At 44.8% G+C, this 20792-nt stretch overlaps 1 protein-coding gene across 8 annotated transcripts in view; it reads left to right on the top strand.

The window, feature by feature from the left end:
• SMPD4 (sphingomyelin phosphodiesterase 4) overlaps nucleotides 1-20792 on the top strand; it is a 99669-nt gene that overhangs the window by 35891 nt on the left and 42986 nt on the right. The window contains exons 1-2 of one of the 8 annotated variants that reach the window (XM_030217879.1): nucleotides 18803-18968; nucleotides 20686-20749. The exons of 2 other annotated variants lie outside the window; for them this stretch is intronic. The gene's annotated coding sequence lies outside the window, so the exon portion shown is untranslated. Of the gene's footprint in view, nucleotides 1-18802; nucleotides 18981-19678; nucleotides 19699-19757; nucleotides 19777-20685; nucleotides 20750-20792 lie in introns of those variants that run through there. 5 more of the 8 variants (XM_030217881.1, XM_030217880.1, XM_030217882.1 and 2 more) reach the window with 5 other exon arrangements.

Raw genomic sequence — 20792 nt, 5'->3', positions numbered from 1 at the left:
AGCAGGCTCAGCTCGGTTCCAGGCCTTTCCTTCGCATCATGGCTCCGCCCTCACACAAACAGGAAATACGTCAGGCGAGGGCAGAGCCATGATGCGAAGGGAAGGCCTGGAACTGAGCTGAGCCTGCTGCCTTCGCTTCAAGCCTTCAACGTCGGCGCGCCTCGAGGGAAAATAAAATTTTTAAAGGTAGGGGTGCGGCGTAAGAAGGAAACGGCTATCAGGGACTCGCAGAGCTGCAGAAGGCATACGGATAATGGACGACCGGGGGAGTGAGGGGGGGCTGGAAGAAGGCAGATGGAGGGGAGGAGGGCAGGGGGGAGACAAGGGTTGCTGGACATGGGTGGATCATGGAGGGGATGGCAGGGGGAGAGGAGGGTTGCTGGACATGGGTGGGTGGATGGAGGGCAGGGGAGAGCAAGGCTGCTAGACATGGGTGGGTGGATGGAGGGCAGGGGAGAGGAGGGTTGCTGGACATGGGTGGGTGGATGGAGGGCAGGGGAGAGCAGGGCTGCTGGACATGGGTGGATGGATGGAGGGGAGAGGAGGGTTGCTGGACATGGGTGGGTGGATGGAGGGCAGGGAGAGTAAGGCTGCTAGACATGGGTGGGTGGATGGAGGGCAGGGGAGAGGAGGGTTGCTGGACATGGGTGGGTGGGTGGATGGAGGGCAGGGGAGAGCAGGGCTGCTGGACATGGGTGGATGGATGGAGGGAGGGGAGAGGAGGGTTGCTGGACATGGGTGGGTGGATGGAGGGGAGAGGAGGGTTGCTGGACATGGGTGGGTGGATGGAGGGCAGGGGAGAGCAAGGCTGCTAGACATGGGTGGGTGGATGGAGGGCAGGGGAGAGGAGGGCTGCTGGACATGGGTGGATGGATGGAGGGGAGAGGAGGGTTGCTGGACATGGGTGGGTGGATGGAGGGCAGGGGAGAGCAGGGCTGCTGGACATGGGTGGATGGATGGAGGGGAGAGGAGGGTTGCTGGACATGGGTGGGTGGATGGAGGGCAGGGGAGAGCAGGGCTGCTGGACATGGGTGGATGGATGGAGGGCAGGGGAGAGGAGGGTTGCTGGACATGGGTGGGTGGATGGAAGGCAGGGGAGAGGAGGGTTGCTGGACATGGGTGGAGGAGAGGGAAGGGAGAGAGAAGACATGCTGGACATGGATGGAGGGGAGGGAAGAGTGAGGAAGGAGATGAGAAGAAGGAAAAGGAAGAGAGGAGAATAACTGCACATGGATGGAGAAAATAGGCAGAAGCTGAGGACCAGAAATGAAGAAGAAAGGAGGAAAGAAATAAATGGAAAGGAAGCCCTGGAAACGGAGTTAAGAGGACAGATAGCAGCAGAATCGGATACTGGGCCAGCATGATCAGAAAAACAGTCACCAGACAACAAAGGTAGAAAAAAACTCATTTTATTTTCATTATAGGCAGTGTTTGGAATATGTTCACTTTGAGAATCAGGTGCTCAACATTAAAAGTTTATATTTATTTATTTATTTATTTATTTATTTATTTATTTATTTATTTATTTATGGCATTTTATCCCACATTAAACATTAATTAGATTGGAACCTGGGATCATTTAATAGTTTTTTCCTGGAGAGAGTAATGCCCCCCCCCCCCCCGGCTATAGCCAGCTCTGCAATTTTGGGGGGGCGCAGAGGTGGACAGGGAGGCGCAGTGGTGGACGGGGGGGGGGGGGTGCCGAGGTGGACCGGGGAGAGAGCCTGTTGTTAAAAATTTACCAGCACACCACTGACATGAGGGGTGTGACAGGAATCAACAGCAGTGAAAAAGAAATGCAGTTCTTTAGATGATGGTGTCCCTCTATTAAAGAACGGATGAAATATCCTCCACAGCAGACTGGCTAACCTACTTAGAGAGCTTTAAACTAGAATCACTGGGGATAAGTGAACAAAGCTCTAAGGTAATTAAACCCCCTCGGATTAGTAAACCATTAAATGCCTCTATATAAATGGGAAAGGGGGCTGAAAATGGTGTATACTAATGCCTGTAGTATAGGAAATAAGGTTCTGGATCTAGAGGCTGTGATGGAAGAGGCTGACTTGGATTTAGTGGCGGTCTATCATGGATAACCTCATGTTAAAACAACAGAACTGTAGGACTTATAGGGTAAGGAAGAGGCACTGAAAGTTAATCTGGAAAGAGAAAATGGAAAATCAATTTATATTGGTGTGACATATAGGTCTCCTTGAAACGCAGAAGAACTGGGTAGAGATTTAATTAATGATTTTCACAATATAGCTTTGAAAAGTGATGTACTACTAATAGGTGACTTCAGTATGCTGGATGTTGATTGGAGCATCCCTGCTGCGGGATTGTCTACAAGTTGGGAGATCCTGGATTCTTTATAGGGAGAACTGTTCCAGCAGTTGATATTGTAACCCACATGGGATGGGTCAATACTGGACCTCATCTTTGTGAATGGGGAGAGCATTTCTGATATTATAATGGATGATCATCTGGCATCCAGCAATCAACGGATGATGTGGTTCGGTGTTAAGACACACGTGGAGAGGGTTCATTCAAAACTGAAAGTTCTAGACTTCAAAAAAACTAACTTAGTCAAGATGGGGAAATATCTCATGGAGTTGTTAGCTGGATGGGAACATCTGGGGGAAGCAGCAATGCAATGGGCAAAACTGAAAGGAGCTATTTTAATGGCAACATACCTTTTTAATAAGAAGATGAAAAGAAGGCTGCTTTGGCTTTCAAATAGAAAGCTGACTGGGACAGTTACGTGCATAACTGCTAATTACCACCAAATAGTGCAAATTAATACCAATTACTGCCAATAATTGGTTAACACCAATTATCAGATAATTAGCTAGTTAAGTTATGGGCAAAACTTTGTGTGCTAGTCGCAAAGTTGGGTGCACAACTTTATAAAATGAGGTGGAAGGTGAATGACTAGGTTAGAATCTGAGTGGTTGGTGACCAAGGGTAGTGGCAAATGGAGTTATCTCTGAGGAAAGGGATGTTACCAGTGGTGTGCTGCAGGAACTGGTCCTTGGTCTGGCTCTTTTTAATATTTGTGAACAATGTTGCAGAAGGTCGGTCTGGTAAGGTTTGCCTCTTTGTAGATGATTCCAAGATCTGTAATAGAGTAGGCACCCCTGATGGTGTGGATAACATGAGAAGAGATCCAGAAGAGATTGAGGAATGATCTAGAATTTGGCAGCTATTTAATGCTAAAAAATGCAGGGTCATGTATTTGGGCTTCAAACCCGTAGAAAAGGTGACAGCAAAAGCCAGTAAGGTGCTTGGGTGCATAGGGAGAGGAATGGTCAGCAGGTAAAAGGAGGTGATACTGCCGATCACACCTTCACAAACATATCAATAGGATGTCCAGAGGGTGACTACTAAAATGGTCAGTGATCTTTATCATAAAGCAAATAGGGACATAAATATCTCAGTATGTATACTTTGGAAGAAAGGTGGCAGAAGGAAGATATGATTGGAAGCTCTGGAATGAGGGGACATAGGATGAAGGTGAGAGGGGATAGACTCAGAAGTAATCTAAGGAAGTTCTGCTTTATGGAAAGAGTGATACAGTAGATGCATGGAATGGGAGGTGCTGGAAACAGACTGTGTCTGACTTCAAGATAGCATGGGATAAGCACATAGGATTTCTAAGGAAAAGGAAAGAATAGTAGATAGTATGAGTGGACAAACAGGCCATATATTTTTTTATCTGCTGTCATTTTTCTCTTAGATGTTAGTCTGGGGTTCTTTATAACTTTATAGATGAATCTGTAGTTTGCCATTGGGGTGATTTTGGTAGACTTACTGTAGTCTTCACCTTTTTCCATTTGTGACTGTCTCACGGTGGATGAATAGAGCCTCAAATATTTAAGAAATGGTCTTGTAACCCTATCCAGACTATATTTTTTGTAGGTCCTCTAAAATTCTTTTTATTGTGGAGTGAATTCCAACTTACTTTTAAAGTGAAGCCCAAATGTTGGACCTTTATATACAAAGGATACCCAAGCTCAGATGTACAGATTGACTCTGCAGGGTGGTTTGTTCCCATATTAAGCACATTATTATAATTAGCCAACAAATTGGGGGGGGGGGGGGGAGTTATAATGGTACATAACATAGTAACATGGAACAGAATTTTTAAATGGGTGTCCAGCTCAGAATATGGACATCCATTTCTTATGTATTTTAGAACAGGATTCACTGACATGCAGCCTGTTCTAAAATGCATGAGAAATGGATGTCCAAATGCTGGCTACATCCAGCATGAACACCCATTTTGCGAACTGAAGCTTCCAAACTATGAATGAGCAAAACAAGGGACATGGACATCCTTGTGGCAGCTTAAAAACCACCTTATTATAAGATGGCCACACAGATAGCCATGTGGAAGAACAGCCTAATTGTTACAGCAATCTGCTGAGCAGTGGCGTAGTTATGGGTAGGCCTGGGTGGGCACAGGCCCACCCAATCTTGACTCAGGCCCACCCAGCTGCAGCACCACACTGCTCTCTTCCTCTCTCTCTCCTCCGCAGCATCCCAACATCTGCACTCCGGTCTCTGAACCCCTTCCCTCCCCAGTGTCGTTACAGGCGTCCTCAGTGCCTGCAGCAATTCGTTCTTGTTGCTTGCGCTGGCCCCGCAGGCTTCCATTTGCCATGTTCCGCCATAAAGGAAACAGGCATTGACATCAGCGAGGGCGGGACATAGCAGATGGAAGCCTATGGGGCCGGCGCAAGCAGCGAATGAATTGCTGCAGATGCCAATGATGCCTGTACCGACATCGGGGAGGGACAGAGTTCAGAGACAGAAGCGTACATACCAGGATACTGCAGAGGAGAGGGAGAAGATGTGGGGTAGGTAGGTGAAAAAAAAAACTTCTTATGTTCTTAAAAAATATCTCCGGGAAGATATTTGTGGTGTGTGGTTGGGGGGGGGGGGTGCATGGAGGGGCCCACGCCGCCCACCCAATTCCGAGTCTGGCTACACCTCTGCTGCTGAGAATCAGATCAGAGGTGAAAGGTTCAAATACCACTATAGCTGTTTGAATTTTTTTTTTTAATCTGGTACATTCCAAGTACCAGGTCTAAATATGGATGTCCATCTTTTTTGACATGGACGTCCCTTCTTATGCAATTGGAGTTGGATGTCCATCATTTGGCCCCTACCTAGTCCTACCCAAAACATGCCCCGACCACACCCCCTTGACGTATGGACAAATGCAGTTTTAGATGTCCATATTCTGGCTTTATAAAGTTGGGATTTTAACATTTGCGCAATATGGACGCGTAATACCGGTTTTCAGACATCCAAAACAGGAATAGAGCTTCTAAAGTACTATAGTAGCATAGTAGATGACGGCAGATAAAGACCTGCGTAGTCCATCCAGTCTGCCCAACAAGATAAACTCATAGCACATGAATTTGATCTCTCCTTGCCATTTTGGGGGCACAGACCGGAGAAGTCTGTCCAGCACTGGTCTTATTTCCCCAACTACTGGAGTTGCTATCAAAGCCACGCCAGATCTGTCTACCATAATCGGAGTCCCAAAGAAACAGGTAGGCAAGCTGTCTGCTAGGTTGCAAAGGAAGAAAATTGTAGAAGAAGACGTGGAGGGGCATTTTTGAACGGGGACGCCCATCTCTAAGGGCGCCCATCTCTGAGGACATCCCCGCGAAGGGGCGGGGCATCCCGTATTATCAAAACAAGATGGGCATCCATCTTTCGTTTCGATAATACGGTCGGGGACGCCCAAATCTCAACATTTAGGTCAACCTAAGAGATGGTTGACCTAAATGTTGAGTTGGGCGACCTTAGAGATGGATGACCTCGGTTTTCGCCGATAATGGAAACCAAGGATGCCCATCTCAAAAACGACCAAATGCAAGCCCTTTGGTCGTGGGAGGAGCCAGCATTCGTAGTGCACTGGTCCCCCTCACATGCCAGGACACCAACCAGGCACCCTAGGGGGCACTGCAGTGGACTTCACAAATTGCTCCCACGTGCATAGCTCCCTTATCTTTGGTGCTGAGCCCCCCAAAACCCACTCCCCACAACTGTACACCACTACCATAGCCCTATGGGGTGAAGGGGGGCACCTAGATGTGGGTACAGTGGGTTTCAGAGGGCTCACATTTACCACCACAAGTGCAACAGGTAAGGGGGGGATGAGCCTGGGTCTGCCTGCCTGAAGTGCACTGCAGTACCCACTAAAAACTGCTCCAGGGACCTGCATACTGCTGTGATGGAGCTGGGTGTGACATTTGAGGCTGGCATAGAGGCTGGAAAAAATGTTTTTAAATTTTGTATTTAGGGTGGGAGGGGGTTGGTGACCACTGGGGGAGTAAGGGGAGGTCATCCCCGATTCCCTCCGGTGGTCATCTGGTCAGTTCGGGCACCTTTTCGAGACTTGGTTGTGAAAAAAATTGGAGCAAGTAAAGTCGGCCAAATGCTCGTCAGGGTCACCCTTCTTTTTTCCATTATCGGCCAAGGACACCCATCTCTTAACCACGCCCCTGTCTCGCCGTCGGTACACTGCCGACACACCCCCGTGAACTTTGGTCAGCCCCACGACGGAAAGCAGTTGAGGACGCCCAAAATCGGTGTTCGATTATGCCGATTTTGGCGACCCTGAGAGAAGGATGCCCATCTCCTGATTTGTGTCGGAAGATGGGCGTCCTTCTCTTTCGATTATGCCGCTGATAGTGACAAGTATTCTTTTTTTTTAGTCTTAGTATTTTTATTAATTTTCGTTACAAGAGTAAAACAAGAATTAACAGTCATGAAACAAGAAACATTGAGCAATTTTGATTAAGACCAAGAAGGAGAGAGAAAAAAAAAAAAGGATATATAACAAAATATGATTCATGCATAAGCCATAAGTTACACGAAATATGGCAAATATATAAATGTTACATTTTACACTAGACATTTTTAAAATATGATATAAGTGGAAACCATTTTTTCTCATGCAAAGCAAAACAAAATGATTTTTTAGCAAAATATGTTTAGTTGATCGAGTTAAAATAACACCCAACACAACCATGTCAGGGTCAGAGTGTTGTGCTTTCTGAAAAGCATGTCTCTGTCCTATATCAGTATCCATAACAGGAAGGGTCTCTGCTGGTGACTCTGACAAATCAGAGCCAACAGTCTGATCAAAATGTGTCAGTTAAGTCAGTCTGTTCCATACTTACGGCCCCAGTCACCTCAGTAACTGGTGTTGCTGGAAGCACTGGAGCGCCTCCTCCTGCCACTTAGTCAGCTGGCTCCACCTATACTGGCTCAGGATCTGGAACTGGAGAGGTGATCTCTGCTGCTTCTGCTTGTTGGGCTACCTGGGCCTGACTACGGGTCACCATAGCAGAAATGCTGGCTCCGCTATGAACGGTAATGTCCATTGGTCCCATGTCGATCCCAAACTGCATCGACACCAGCATATTTATCATTATTCCTACTTCTCTGTATCCAGGCTTGGTACCCCAATCCAGGAATACTCGAGAAATGGGTACAGTCTCTCTGGATCCATTTGCTAACACTACCTCTGCAGTGTGCCCTGGAAGAATAGCATCTTCCGGCTCTAGCTCTGGTCGTAATAAAGTCATGCTAGAGCCAGTGTCCACAAGCCCAGCTACCTGGGTCCAATTCACAGTTACTGGGGTGCTGTAGTGTTGTGGCAACCCATCTGCTTCCTTGATGAATGTCCAGTAACTTTCTGTGCTGCAGCAACTGCGTGTGCCCCCTTCGTGGGGCTGGTGCCACCCACATAAACCGCCAGCTTTGGTGCAGGAACTGGAATTCTTTTTAGTGCAGGCTTGAGATTATCTGGGCAGTCCACTTTGAAATATTTTGTATGCCCACACTGGTAACAAGGACACTCATGCCTAAAGTCTTTAGATTTTGGGGAACACTGGAAGGTTTGCTGGCTGTCTCTGAGGTTGTTGGGATATCTGACTTAGGGCCCTGGCTACCCTTAGTTCCCGGCTGCTGCTTCTCTTTGCCAACCAGGGATGGTTAGCCATAAACATGTCAGCCAACTTAGCCACCTTCTCTGGAGTATGGGGCTGTTGGTCATGAACATGTTCCCTCACCTCTGGACAACACGCTGAAAAAACTGCTCCAGGACCATCAAGTTTTGGCAGTCCTCCAGGTTTTCAACCTCAGCTCCACTGAGCCACCGCTGATGCTGGTATCTTAGCTGAATCACAGACTCGCTGTACGTATCATCCGCCCCCTTTTGCAAAGTCTGAAACTTTAGTCTGTAGGTCTCGGAAGTAATGGTATAACAGTTCAACAAAGCTTTGCGCACCTCCTCAAACTGAGATCACATCTCCATAGACAGTCCTTGGAATGCCTCAAGTGCTCTACCAGTGAGCTTTCCTCCCAGATAGCCCACCTAGAGGGGCATAATCGAAAGGGACGTCCAAGTTTTGATGAGGACGTCCTTGCAAAACGACCCCATCCAGGGGCGAGGAAACCCATATTTTTGAAACAAGATGGACGTCCACTTTTGTTTCCATAATACAGTCAGGGACACCCAAGTCCTGAAATTTGGTCGTCCTTATAGATGGTCATCCCTATACTTGGTCGTTTCTGAATTTCGGCGATAATAGAAACCAAGGACGTCCATCTCACAAACGACCAAATGCAAGCCATTTGGTCATGGGAGGAGCCAGCTTTTCTAGTGCACTGGTCCCTCTGACATACCAGGACACCAACCGGGCACCCTAGGGGGCACTGCAGTGGACGTCATAAATTGCTCCCAGGTACATAGCTCCCTTACCTTATGTGCTGAGCCCCCTAACCCCCCCCCCAAACCCCCCTACCCACAACTGTACACCATTACCATAGCCCTTATGGGTAAAGGGGGGGCACCTAGATGTGTTACAGTGGGTTTTGGAGGGCTTGCTGTTTCCTTCACAAATGTAATAGGTAGGTTGGGGGATGGGCCTGGGTCTGTCTGCCTGAAGTGCACTGCACCCACTAAAACTGCTCCAGGGACCTGCATACTGCTGTGATGGAGCTGGGTATGACATTTGAGGCTGGCACAAAATATTTTTTAAGATGTTTTGAGAGGGTGGGAGGGGGTTAGTGACCACTGGGGGAGTAAGGGGAGGTCATCCCCAATTCTGTCCAGTGGTCATCTGGTCATTTCGGGCACCTTTTTTGCCTTGGTCATTAGAAAAACACGACCAGGTAAAGTCATCCAAGTGTTCGTCAGGGACATCCTTGTTTCTTTCGATTATGGGTCAAGGACTTCCTAGTGTTAGGCACGCCCACGTCCCGCCTTCACTATGCCTCTGATACGCCCCCTTGAACTTTGGCCGTCCCTGCGAAGGAAAGCAGTTAGGGACGTCTAAAATCGGCTTTCGGTTATGCCGATTTGGACGACAGTGTGAGAAGGATGTCCCTCTTCTGATTTATGTCGAAAGATGGGCGTCCTTTTCTTTCGAAAATGAGCCCACTAATCTTTCTGAGGAATCTCATAGAGGTGGCAAATTTTTTCAAAGGCAGTTAGATATCCATCAATGTCACCTTGCGTATCATCAAACTGCACAAACAAGTTGGGCCCAATCCAGGCTATGAATCCTGTCTCTGGCCTCGGCACAGGGGTTGGGCTAGAGCTTTGGATATGGGCCATCTCCATCTCCAAATTCAGTAGCTGAAACTCCCGCCCCTCTCGCTGCTGTTACTCTTCCCGTTCCTCTCGCCACTGTCACTTTTGCCATTCCTCTCATCGCTGTCACTCTTACCATTCCTCTAGCCACTGTTGGTCCAGGCGCTGTCACTCTACCATGTAGATCTGCCGGATCTCAGTTGGTGTGGCATCCAGCCCTGCCAGCTCATGGGCCTCTGCCTACAAGGATTCTGGTCTCACCCCAGGAGAACTCTGCATAGGCCAGTCCTGCAGCTCCTCCTCACTGAGGTCATCCGGTTGCACTTGTGTTAGGTCAGAGAAATACACTTCAAGAAATATTCTTATAATTCACATGCTGGAAAACCCACTATTTCGCCACAACATTAAAATTCAACATTCAACAATTATTGAGTGACAAGTACAAAAGGATTCAAAAATAAAATCATAGTTCTATATACATAATAAAATAAATCATAAGCATGAAATTATAGAACCAGGGGTGAACTGACAGGGATCTGGGCCCCCGGACAATAAGAGGGTCCTGGCTCCCCCACCCCTGGGTCCCATATCTCTCCCCCTTTCCAGATCCAACATCTTTCTCCCCCTCCTCCCCCAGATGCAACATCTCTCCCTCTCATTCTTTCTCCCTCCCCTCAATGCACCATCTCTGCCCCCTCCCTCCCTCCCTTCCTCAGGTCCAACATCTCTCCCCCCCTCCTGAAGCCAACAACCCTCCCTCTCTCTTCTCTGTCCCTAGATCTGGCTCTCTCCCATTGCGTTTACCTCAAAAGTCCCTTTCTCTTCATAGGGCCCTGGCTGTCTGCCGCTGACCAGAACCTCTCTGCCGCAGCCCACCCTTACAGAAGCAGGAAGTTGCATCAGAAATGGGTGGGTTGCAGCAGAGAGAAGGTTCTGGTCAGAGGCAAACAGTCAGGGCCCTATACAGAGAAAGGAACTTTTGAGGTAAATGGGGGGGGGGGGGGGTGAGAGGGAGGGAGTGCCGGACCCGGAGGGGAGAGAGATGTCGGACAAGTGGGGAATGGGCCTCCCAACTGCACTGAGCCACTGCCCAGTTGCCCAAATGGTCACTCCACCCCATAAAGGACATAAAAAGTATACAGACTGACTTACTACAACTACATATAAAGTGTGGGGGAGCCAGGATAGAGTGTTACATACCCTTATGCTGTAAATAATTCAACGAGCCAGTCTGGAATAATGTGGGTATAAATGTCATAAATAAATAAAACATCACCATGAGGCATTACTGTGGGTTATAAAATTTTTAAAAGATCAAGTTCTGCTCTTAATTATAATAACATTAAGGCTAAGAGCAAGGGTAAGCATATCTCAGGATGGCTGCTGCGGAGAGTCGTGGCGGCCATTTTGACTGAGGAGCTAGCGGAAAAAGGAATGACTGGGGGTTGCTCCTGCCCCAGGGAGGTCACTGGGCCGCTGGGGTTTCGAGGGTGGGCCCGGGCAGGGCATACAGATATGGGGAGGGTTGAGTTTGTGGTCAAGGGGGTGGGTAGCCCAGTGAGATAGATTTTCTGGCAGGGTGGGGGGGACATGTTTTCTGCAGTTGGAGGGCGCTGGTCAACGGTTGTAGCTAAAAACGATAGCCTTGGTTTTGGTCGACCTCTAGTACATCTGTATGTTCTATTCTGTAAACAGGTGTGCATACACCTGGGCAGAACACACATTTACATGCGTAATTCTATAAATGTGTAAAATATTCTATATTTTAAGCTGTGCACATAGTGCCAGTATGGAGTGAAGGAGTGGCCTAGTGGTTAGAGCACCAGTCTTGAAATCCAAAGGTGGCCAGTTCAAATCCCACTGCCACTCCTTGTGATCTTGGGCAAGTCACTTAACCCTCCATTGCCTCAGGTACAAAATTAGATAGCCCTCCAGGGACAGAGAAATACCCAGTATACCTATGTAACTCACCTTGAGCTACTACTGAAAAAGGTGTGAGAAAAATCCAAATTAATAATAATATACATTTTAAAATATTTATCAGACCACAGTATCACCTTGTATCTGTTTCTCTACCGGACTTGGCAAATGCCTTTTTAGTACTATGTAAGCCACATTGATCCTGCAAATAGGTGGGAAAATGTGGGATACAAATGTAACAAATAAATAAATAAATAACATTAAAAGGAAATTCTGACAACATACTCAGGACCTCCAAGAAAAAACTGGTTTCAATTAACCTAGAGTATCTTGGTAAGAACTTTTAATTCTCATTATTTATAATATGGATTCACAAACTTTTTTTCTGCATTGTATGTTTTATATCCAAGAGGCATCTTAATCTTAATGACTACCAGAACCCAAGAGACGTATCTGCACTGAAAGGAAATAACCCAGCTGCCGGCTAGGGAAGCCGATTCACTCCATATCCAGTCACTTCTCATTTCTTCCTCTTTCGTTCTCTGCCCATACAAGATTCTGAAATTAATCAAAAACACATCTGTCCTTCCCTCGCCCCCAAGCTTTGTAAGAATCTAAACAGCTACAAAAAACACAGTAATGTTTGACAACTGATAAAAGAAAGTGAAACAAAATTAACTCTCATTTGCAAGAAAAAATGTTTTAATTTCTCTATCCTAACATTAAAACAGCTCCTAAAGTAATTATACAGAAAGAACCTAGGAGACCTGAGGCTGATGGGGTGGGGGAAAGAACTGACAGGAGAGGAGATTAATTCATAGGGGATTTCTGAGCTGCCTGGCAGAGGAAGAGATTCCCCTTTCTATGAGATTCTTTGGCATTCTGGCTGCCTTATCACGTGGGCTCATTCTCAGAAGCAAAGGACAGTCTATAGGGAAAGAGATGAGCACCATCAAGGGAATTTTCGAAAGAGAAGGGCGCCCATCTTCCGACACAAATCGGGAGATGGGCGTCCTTCTCTCAGGGTCGCCCAAATCGGCATAATGGAAAGCCAATTTTGGGCGCCCTCAACTGCTTTCCGTCGTGAGGACGACCAAAGTTCATGGGGGCGTGTTGGCACCGTACTGAAGGCAGGACTGGGGCATGATTAAGAGATGGGCGTCCTCGGCCAATAATGGAAAAAAGAAGGGCGTCCCTGATGAACATTTGGCCAACTTTACTTGGTCCATTTTTTTTCACGACCAAGCCTCAAAAAAGTGCCCGAACTGACCAGATGACCACCGGAGGGAATCAGGGATGACCTCCCCTTACTCCCCCAGTGGTCACCAACCCCCTCCCACCCAAAAAAAATGTAAAAACATTTTTGCTCTGATCGTAATAATTATTATTATTATTATTAACATTTGTATAGCGCTACCAGACGCACGCAGCGCTGAACACCTGACACAGACAGTCCCTGCTCGATAGAGCTTACAATCTAAAAATACAGACAGACAGTGGCGTACCAAGGGGGGCGGTGGGGGCGGTCCGCCCTGGGTGCACACCGCTGGGGGGTGCCGCACGCCTCTCGGCTCCACTCGTTCCGTGCTCCCTCTGCCCCGGAACAGGGTCCAATTCACAGTTACTGGGGTGCTGTAGTGTTGTGGCAACCCATCTGCTTCCTTGATGAATGTCCAGTAACTTTCTCTGCTGCAGCAACTGTGTGTGCCCCCTTCGTGGGGCTGGTGCCACCCACATAAATCGCAAGCTTTGGTGCAGGAACTGGAATTCTTTTTAGTGCAGGCTTGAGATTATCTGGGCAGTCCACTTTGAAATATTTTGTATGCCCACACTGGTAACAAGGACACTCATGCCTAAAGTCTTTAGATTTTGGGGAACACTGGAAGGTTTGCTGACTGTCTCTGAGGTTGTAGGGATATCTGACTTAGGGCCCTGGCTACCCTTAGTTCCCGGCTGCTGCAGATAAAGATGGCTTCTCTTTGCTCCCGGATTCTATATAGTGCGACTTAAGTTGCACACACAAATCCGGTCATATTCTGGATTTGCGTGTGCACCTTAATTAGCTTAACAAGCCAATCAGTGCAGATAATTGCACTTAAGCAATTAACACTAATTGGCATTAATTAGAATTTACATGCATAACTGTCTAAGCGTATTCTGTAAAGTGATGAGCGTAAATTCTAAGGCGCGGGTCTGAAAAGGAGGCGTGGCCACGAGAGAGGTATGAACGGATTGCGGGCATTCCTTGAATTTACATGTAGTGTTATAGAAAATGCCTGCTCCATGCATAATTTAGGCATCAGCATTTACACCAGGTTTTAGTTTGCATAAATAGCCATGACTAAATATAGTTGCAAAAAATGGATGCTGGGTATATTCTGTTAACTATGCCTAGATTTAGGCATATGCTGTAAACTATGTCTAACTTTAGATATAATTTATAGAATACGTCTAGGTGTATTTTTTTGTGTGTGCCAATTTTTAAGGTGTGATATATAGAATCTAGCCCTTAGTCTTTACTCCAACATGGCACTATTTGTCCAGGACCACAGCAGTTAGAGATTTTCAGCATCACTGAAAATTCATAGAGGACTTACACATTCAGCAATGACTGCCAAATGTATATGGCCTTTTGAATATTTGACTAATAATATTTACCAAGAACTGTTGAGAGTACATGCATCAATAAAAACTGGTTTTACAGCACCATCTACAGTCTCCTTTCCAAAACTAGAACTCTAGTGTTACACAAATAATGAACTTGCTGTTTCTTATTCTTTCTTTTATTGGGAGGTGGAGTTCAAACAGTTATAAATCCCTAGTTGGGTGGCATAGCAAGGTATTAACTCCCCTACAGCCAAAAGTCCAAGAACAGATCGCCTTCAGCTCCTCAGGATTCAGACCATACATTTATCTAAGTCAAAGGGTTAAAAGGTGTCTTGTAATCCTGCCTTGATGGTGATGCACAATTTTCATTGACAGGACAGATTACTTTGCTGGGAATTTGGTGGCCAGTACTGCATTAGACTGAGGTAGTTCCCACAGAGGAGAGATAGCAAAAGCCATGAAGCACAAGGATAATTTATTGTGCTTCTCAGCTTCTTGCCTTTCTGATAAGATGTGAAACTAGTAGCTTAGGGGACCTTTTACAAAGCAGCGGTAAGCCCAACACGGTCATACCTTGAATAGTTTTGTATCATCTGTATCATCTGTAGATATGATCACCTCACTCGGTCCGATTTCCATACCATTTGTAAATATGTTAAATAGTACCGGTCCCAGTACAGATCCCTGCGGCACTCCACTGTTCACCCTCCTCCATTGAGAGAAATGACCATTTAACCCTACCCTCTGTTTTCTATCCAATAACCAATTCCTAATCCACACCAAAATATTGCCTCCTATCCCATGACTCTTTAATTTTCTCAGGAGTCTCTCATGAGAAACTTTATCCACATGTTTATTCATGCCTTCAAAAAAATGAAGCAAATTGGTGAGGCAAGACTTCCCTCGGCTGATCCCATGCTGACTCTGTCCTATTAAACCATGTTTGTCTACATGTTCTGTAATTTTATTCTTTATAATAGTTTCCACTATTTTGCCCGACATCAGGCTTACCAGTCTATAATTTCTCGGATCACCCCTAGAACCCTTTTTAAAAATTGGCGTCACATTGGCCACCCTCCTATCTTTAGGTACTATGGACGATTTTAACAACAGGTAGCATTTACATTTAATCTCACATATTTTCAAACATGCTGGCTTGTGCAACATACGGATGTACGCGGAGGAAGTATAATAACGGAATAAATTTTCATAGGTAGAGTAGTAATTTGTTATAAATCTTAATCAGTGGTTAGTTGAAGGGTCTGGTTACAGGGTGTTTATTTGCTAGGTCTGCCATCTCTATCTGGGCAGCGGAAGCCATGGCCCTTCTACTAGCCTGGAAAGAACTGCATATCCCCTCTAAATACTTAATTACTCTAACCTTGTATCTGCTCTGTCAGATTTACAGTCTAGGCAGTAGCAAATTCAATAATTAGGAGGAAACCCAGTATACAAAAGATATAATAAGATAATTTATTAGCAAAAGCATCTTACCCAAAGATAGTACCAGCAGTTCAGACATTCACATGGTAGAGCAACACTTCACGACTGATGACATGTGCCTTCAAAGGTTGCTGGCTTAACTCTTCTTCTCCGAAAACACTGCTTAGGTAGCAGACCTTTTATACATTTTTGGTCCCATAGATCCCTATGAACATTTCACTTTCCCACCTGCACTTTCATCATAATTGGCACATATATCCAATTATGCCCAAGTTCTAACTTTTCTTATCTTTCATCCAATTAGGACCGAGTTTCAACCTTAGCAAGTTTGCTTATCTCTTATCCAATCATGACCAAGTCTCAGTTTTCTTACCTCTTATCCAATTATGACCAAGTTTGAGCTCTCCTATCTCCAAACTTTGTTTACCCTTAAATTGAACTTTTCTTCACCTGGCCCAATTAATTTTATAGTTTCTCAGTATGCCTATGTCCAGCTATACACAACCCTTGCCAACTTTGTAACTCTGCCAAGGTTAAGCAGGCTGTCACATTTCTTCAGTGAAGTATCAGGACTGAGAGATGCTATGATTTTAGAGGCCTAGTTTACTTTAGAAAGCCTGAACCTGTTTTTCACTGCATTCAATTTGTGACAATTATTTACAAGGGACACCCTAGCATGTGTTATATTCGTGCAGAGATTTTTTTTCTCCTGATAATGGGCCACTAAAACAGACATCATGTTATGAGAATCAGGTGCTCAACATTCAGAGTTTCTATCTATTTATTTATTTATTTATGACATTCATATTCCACATTTAACATGTATTAGGTTGAAACCAGTGAGCATTTGAAAGCTTTTTTTTTTCCTGTGCCTAGATCAAAAGAGAAAGATGGTTTACTACTATTTACTACTGGTTGATATACAGCAGAAGTTAACCAAGTCAACTTAATGCTTTGTATTACAATTTTTAATAGCATTTTCTCAGTTATTACCCAAATATGAATAAAATTATAATGTTAATTATATGACCGTGTCTGCCTCTTATGGTAGTTAGGATAACCTGGTCCTGGAGTTACCCAAGGCAGGTTTGTCAGCATATTGGCAATGAATATTCATGAGAGAGATTTGCATACAGTGGAGGCAGTGCTTGTTATGAAATGTTTTGAGTCCTACTGATTTGTACATCTGTTGTGTTATTTTGGCGGGTGGAAACAGTCAGGTGGGCTTATAGGGAGGGAGGGGAATACAGGAGGGGAAGGGTTCTTGGGGTATGCTCTCTGTAAAAGTTTCTATTGTGCCAAGTTGGGTGGTTTACTGTTTTTTCTTCTGTATGAAGCTTATCAACCAACATGTTTTGTTTTTAATAAAGATGATTAAAACAGAGACAATAAGTGTTGGATGTTACTGAATTCTATTATTCTGTCTCACTGTATTTCCAGTTTTGGCACAGTATAAGCCATCACAGTAACAAAATATAAGAAAACCAATGGACTGCATTAGGGGTGAAAAATACAACAAAGAAAATGTTCCAGTCAATGTGGAAACTCAAAAGAGTAAAACCTTTCTTCCCAAGAGAAATATTCCGCAGTCTGGTACAATCAATGGTGCTAAGCCACCTAGATTACTGTAATGCCATCTACGCCGGTTGCAAAGAACAAATCATTAAGAAACTCCAAACTGCCCAAAACACAGCAGCCAGACTCATATTTGGAAAAGCGAAATACGAAAGCGCCAAACCCCCTAAGAGAAAAACTGCACTGGCTCCCACTAAAAGAATGAATTGCATTCAAAATCTGTACCCTGGTCCATAAAATCATTCACGGTGAGGCCCCAGTATATATGTCAGACCTCATAGACTTACCAACCAGGAACACAAAAAGGTATGCATGCACATTCCTGAATCTCCACTACCCCAGTTGCAAAGGCCTTAAATATAAATCAACATATGCATCCAGCTTTTCCTACATTAGCACGCAACTATGGAATGCATTACCAAATGCCATAAAAACAACGCACGACCTAACAATCTTCCAAAAATTACTAAAAGCCAACCTGTTCAAAAAGGTATACCACAATGATCCATCCTAAACACCAGACAACGAAACTCTTCCAGAACTAGACAAAAGCGAACTCTCTATACCTGACTGCTTCGGTAACTCTATCACTAACGAACGTTAACACACTACCATCTTATTTCTCACGCCGAAATTAATTGATTATCTAATTTAATCTATAATTTACTCCACCATCTATGTACTTAATGCAATACCACTTTGTATTTCTCATTCTGGAAATGGCGATCGCCACTACGGCATACTGTAAGCCACATTGAGCCTGCAAAAAGGTGGGAAAATGTGGGATACAAATGCAAATAAATAAATAAATAAATAAATAAAATAGCCTATTTAGTTATGTTTCCACAAATGAGAGATCTGTTTGACAGAAAATATTTTTATTATTTTGACTTATAAACCACTAGTCCCTGAAACATGCTCAAACAACAGAATAATCCATTTGTGTATCTAAAAGGTAAACTTCTACAAAACAGATGAAGATGTGATTCCATGTGCCCCAATGAAAGGAGAGTTTAATTCTACTTCCATTTAGTTTCAATATATTCCATCATCTTTATAACACCAGGCTTCCCAAGGCAGATTACAACAACATTTAAGATGAACCCATCAGGAAACAAGATATTCTCACTGAAATTTGGCCATTTGTATTGTATACAGTGTATTTATTTAGTTTTTAGTGTAGAAAAATGAGCACAAAATACAGAGTTTAAAATTGCTGTTTCTACCAGCTAAAATAAAAATTTTAATTTTAAGCTGTTTTAGTGATATTCAATTGTTATTTCATATTTATATCTACATATGGGAAGCTTTCAAATAAATTAAAAAGCTGTCCAATAAGTAAAAACAAAACAAAACTTTTGTCCTTCACCTTTTAAGGCACTGCCTATCCAATTGAAACAGCTTTAGACTACTTGTTACAGATGGACCAACAATAACGTGGATGCATCATCAGCTCAAAAGTTTGCTTGCTTTGTTTTGAGTGAACGGGGATTGACGACGGCTGCGCTGGGAAGGGAAAAGTTAGACAGTCCTAATTGGCTCCCTTGCTTACAGTGGACTAGATAGGCTCACACTGCCACTCTTGTTTATTAAACCTCGCTGCGCCCCACCTCCCTCTGTCTCCAGTTTTCATCCAACCTCCTTGCATCCTTCTATCTTAATTCAGCGCAGCCGCACTGTGCGTTCTCCTCTGACGCAACTTCCTGTTTCTAACACGGCGCCAAGGCGGGATACCTCAGAGCAGAGGGAGAAAAGTTGTGCCATAGGGGATGGGGGGCACCGGAGAAGCAAAGCTGTGGGATTGTTGGTGAGCGATCTTTAAGTAGGAGTTTGATGACGGTGTGGAGGGGTTTGAGAGAGAGGTTGCGGACGAGGAGGAAAGTAGAAGACTGAGGGAGAGAGATCGGTTCCCCGATCCCCGGCTTGCAGATGCGGTTTGCCTTACAGGGAGAGAGAAGGTGTGCCTTAGGGGAGGTAACATATTAGGAAACCGCGAGGAGGAGAGCTAGAGACCGATAGGGGATGATCTGGGGAGGGGCGAGCTCCATGGGGAAATGGGGGGGTGGGGGCGAGGGGTTACTTGAGAGAGAATTGAGCACGAGTGTGAGGGGGAGTGTTGTGAGTTGTGGGAAGGATGGGGTAAGAAGTGGTCCTGTGGTGGGAACTGGGCTGAACTCAGCTGGTGAGCTACAGGACTACAGCAGCAGAGTCATGCAATATCCAGTCCATTTGATCCCCTTTACTGGACTTTATTTGTAGGTTCTTGGTTACTGCTAATTAAGGCCCTGCCGCCTCCAGTGCGCTTTATTTACGAGAAGATGTTCAAACTGTCCACATTGCTATAAAGACTGAGTACATTTTGTCAATGGTCTTTACAAATATTTTCAAAATAAAATACTGTTATTGCTCTAGAAATAAAAGTATCTGCAAAATTTCTATCTCCCCTTTCTGCAGGTTAAATGGCCTGGACTGGAAAACTCAATACATTTTTCTCCCTGATCTATACACATCCAAATAATGTACTTAAAAGGGAGCAAGTATGTGTTGTGAAATATTGTACATGTTGTTTAAGCCAGGTTAATGGTGGGCAATTTTCACCCAGCTCTTTTATTGAGGTGAATATTTTTTGATGACATTTTCTCCTCCTGGTAGTAACTGGGGTGACTTCAACTGGCCCAAAACTTGCCCTCACTCTTCTACTTTGTTGACATTCCCAATTGATTGTAAGAAGAAAGCAGATGAGTTTTATGTTTAAATCTTTTTTATTCAGAACAAAAGTGGCAGATGTAAATACAATACACAGGTAAAATTGGAAATTTAACATGTCTGCAATCCAACTCTATTGAACATATAATCCACAAAAGCATATTTCAAACTTCCCCCCTCCTTTCCCTCCCCCCCCCCCCCCCCCCCCCCCCCCAGAAAGTTAGGGCAAAACATCAGAAAGGCGTGGCACATTTCAACACTGTTTCACAGAGGCATTAACTATTAAGGAGACTACTCCTGGCTGCAGGCTGTAGCGTGTCCCAAAAACGACTCCACACCACCTGCAAACGTCTGCCTTCCGGTGTTTCAAGGTTCTTAATTCCCCATCTCTCCAGCTTTAGTCTCTCAATCATTTGCACCCTCCATTGCGCCACAGCTGGGGCGGTCGACTCCTTCCAATTCAGTAGCAACACTCTCTTTCCCTGCAGCACAGATCTCCTCAAGAAATCTTTCAGACCCGATATGTGAAGATCTTCTAGTTTAAAGTCCTCAAATAAGAGCAAAGGCTGCAGGGGCACTGAGTTGTTCCAATATTTCCGAAGAGCTGCTAGGATCTCTGTTTTAAACTTGCAGCTCTTTTATCGAGGTGAATACTTTTTTATGACATTTTCTCCTCCTGGTAGTAATTGGAGTGAATTCAACTGGCCCAACTTGTCCTCACATTTCAACTCTGTTGAGATTCCCAATTGGTTGTGAGAAGAACGCAGGTGAGTTTTAAACCCTTATTAGTATGACTTTGACTTTTTTTTTTTAATTAGAGCATTGTATCATCTCTGAAGACGGACTTCCATGCTTTTCCTGGAAGAATACTTACCTTAAAATGTAAATATGTTGCACAGTTTTCGTTTCAAAGTTCAGCTTCATA

This window comes from Microcaecilia unicolor, chromosome 11 (assembly GCF_901765095.1).
Source record: "Microcaecilia unicolor chromosome 11, aMicUni1.1, whole genome shotgun sequence".
Taxonomy (NCBI): Eukaryota; Metazoa; Chordata; class Amphibia; order Gymnophiona; family Siphonopidae; genus Microcaecilia; species Microcaecilia unicolor.
Note: the sequence above shows the minus strand (reverse complement) of the source record. Positions and strands in the feature narration are given on the sequence as shown.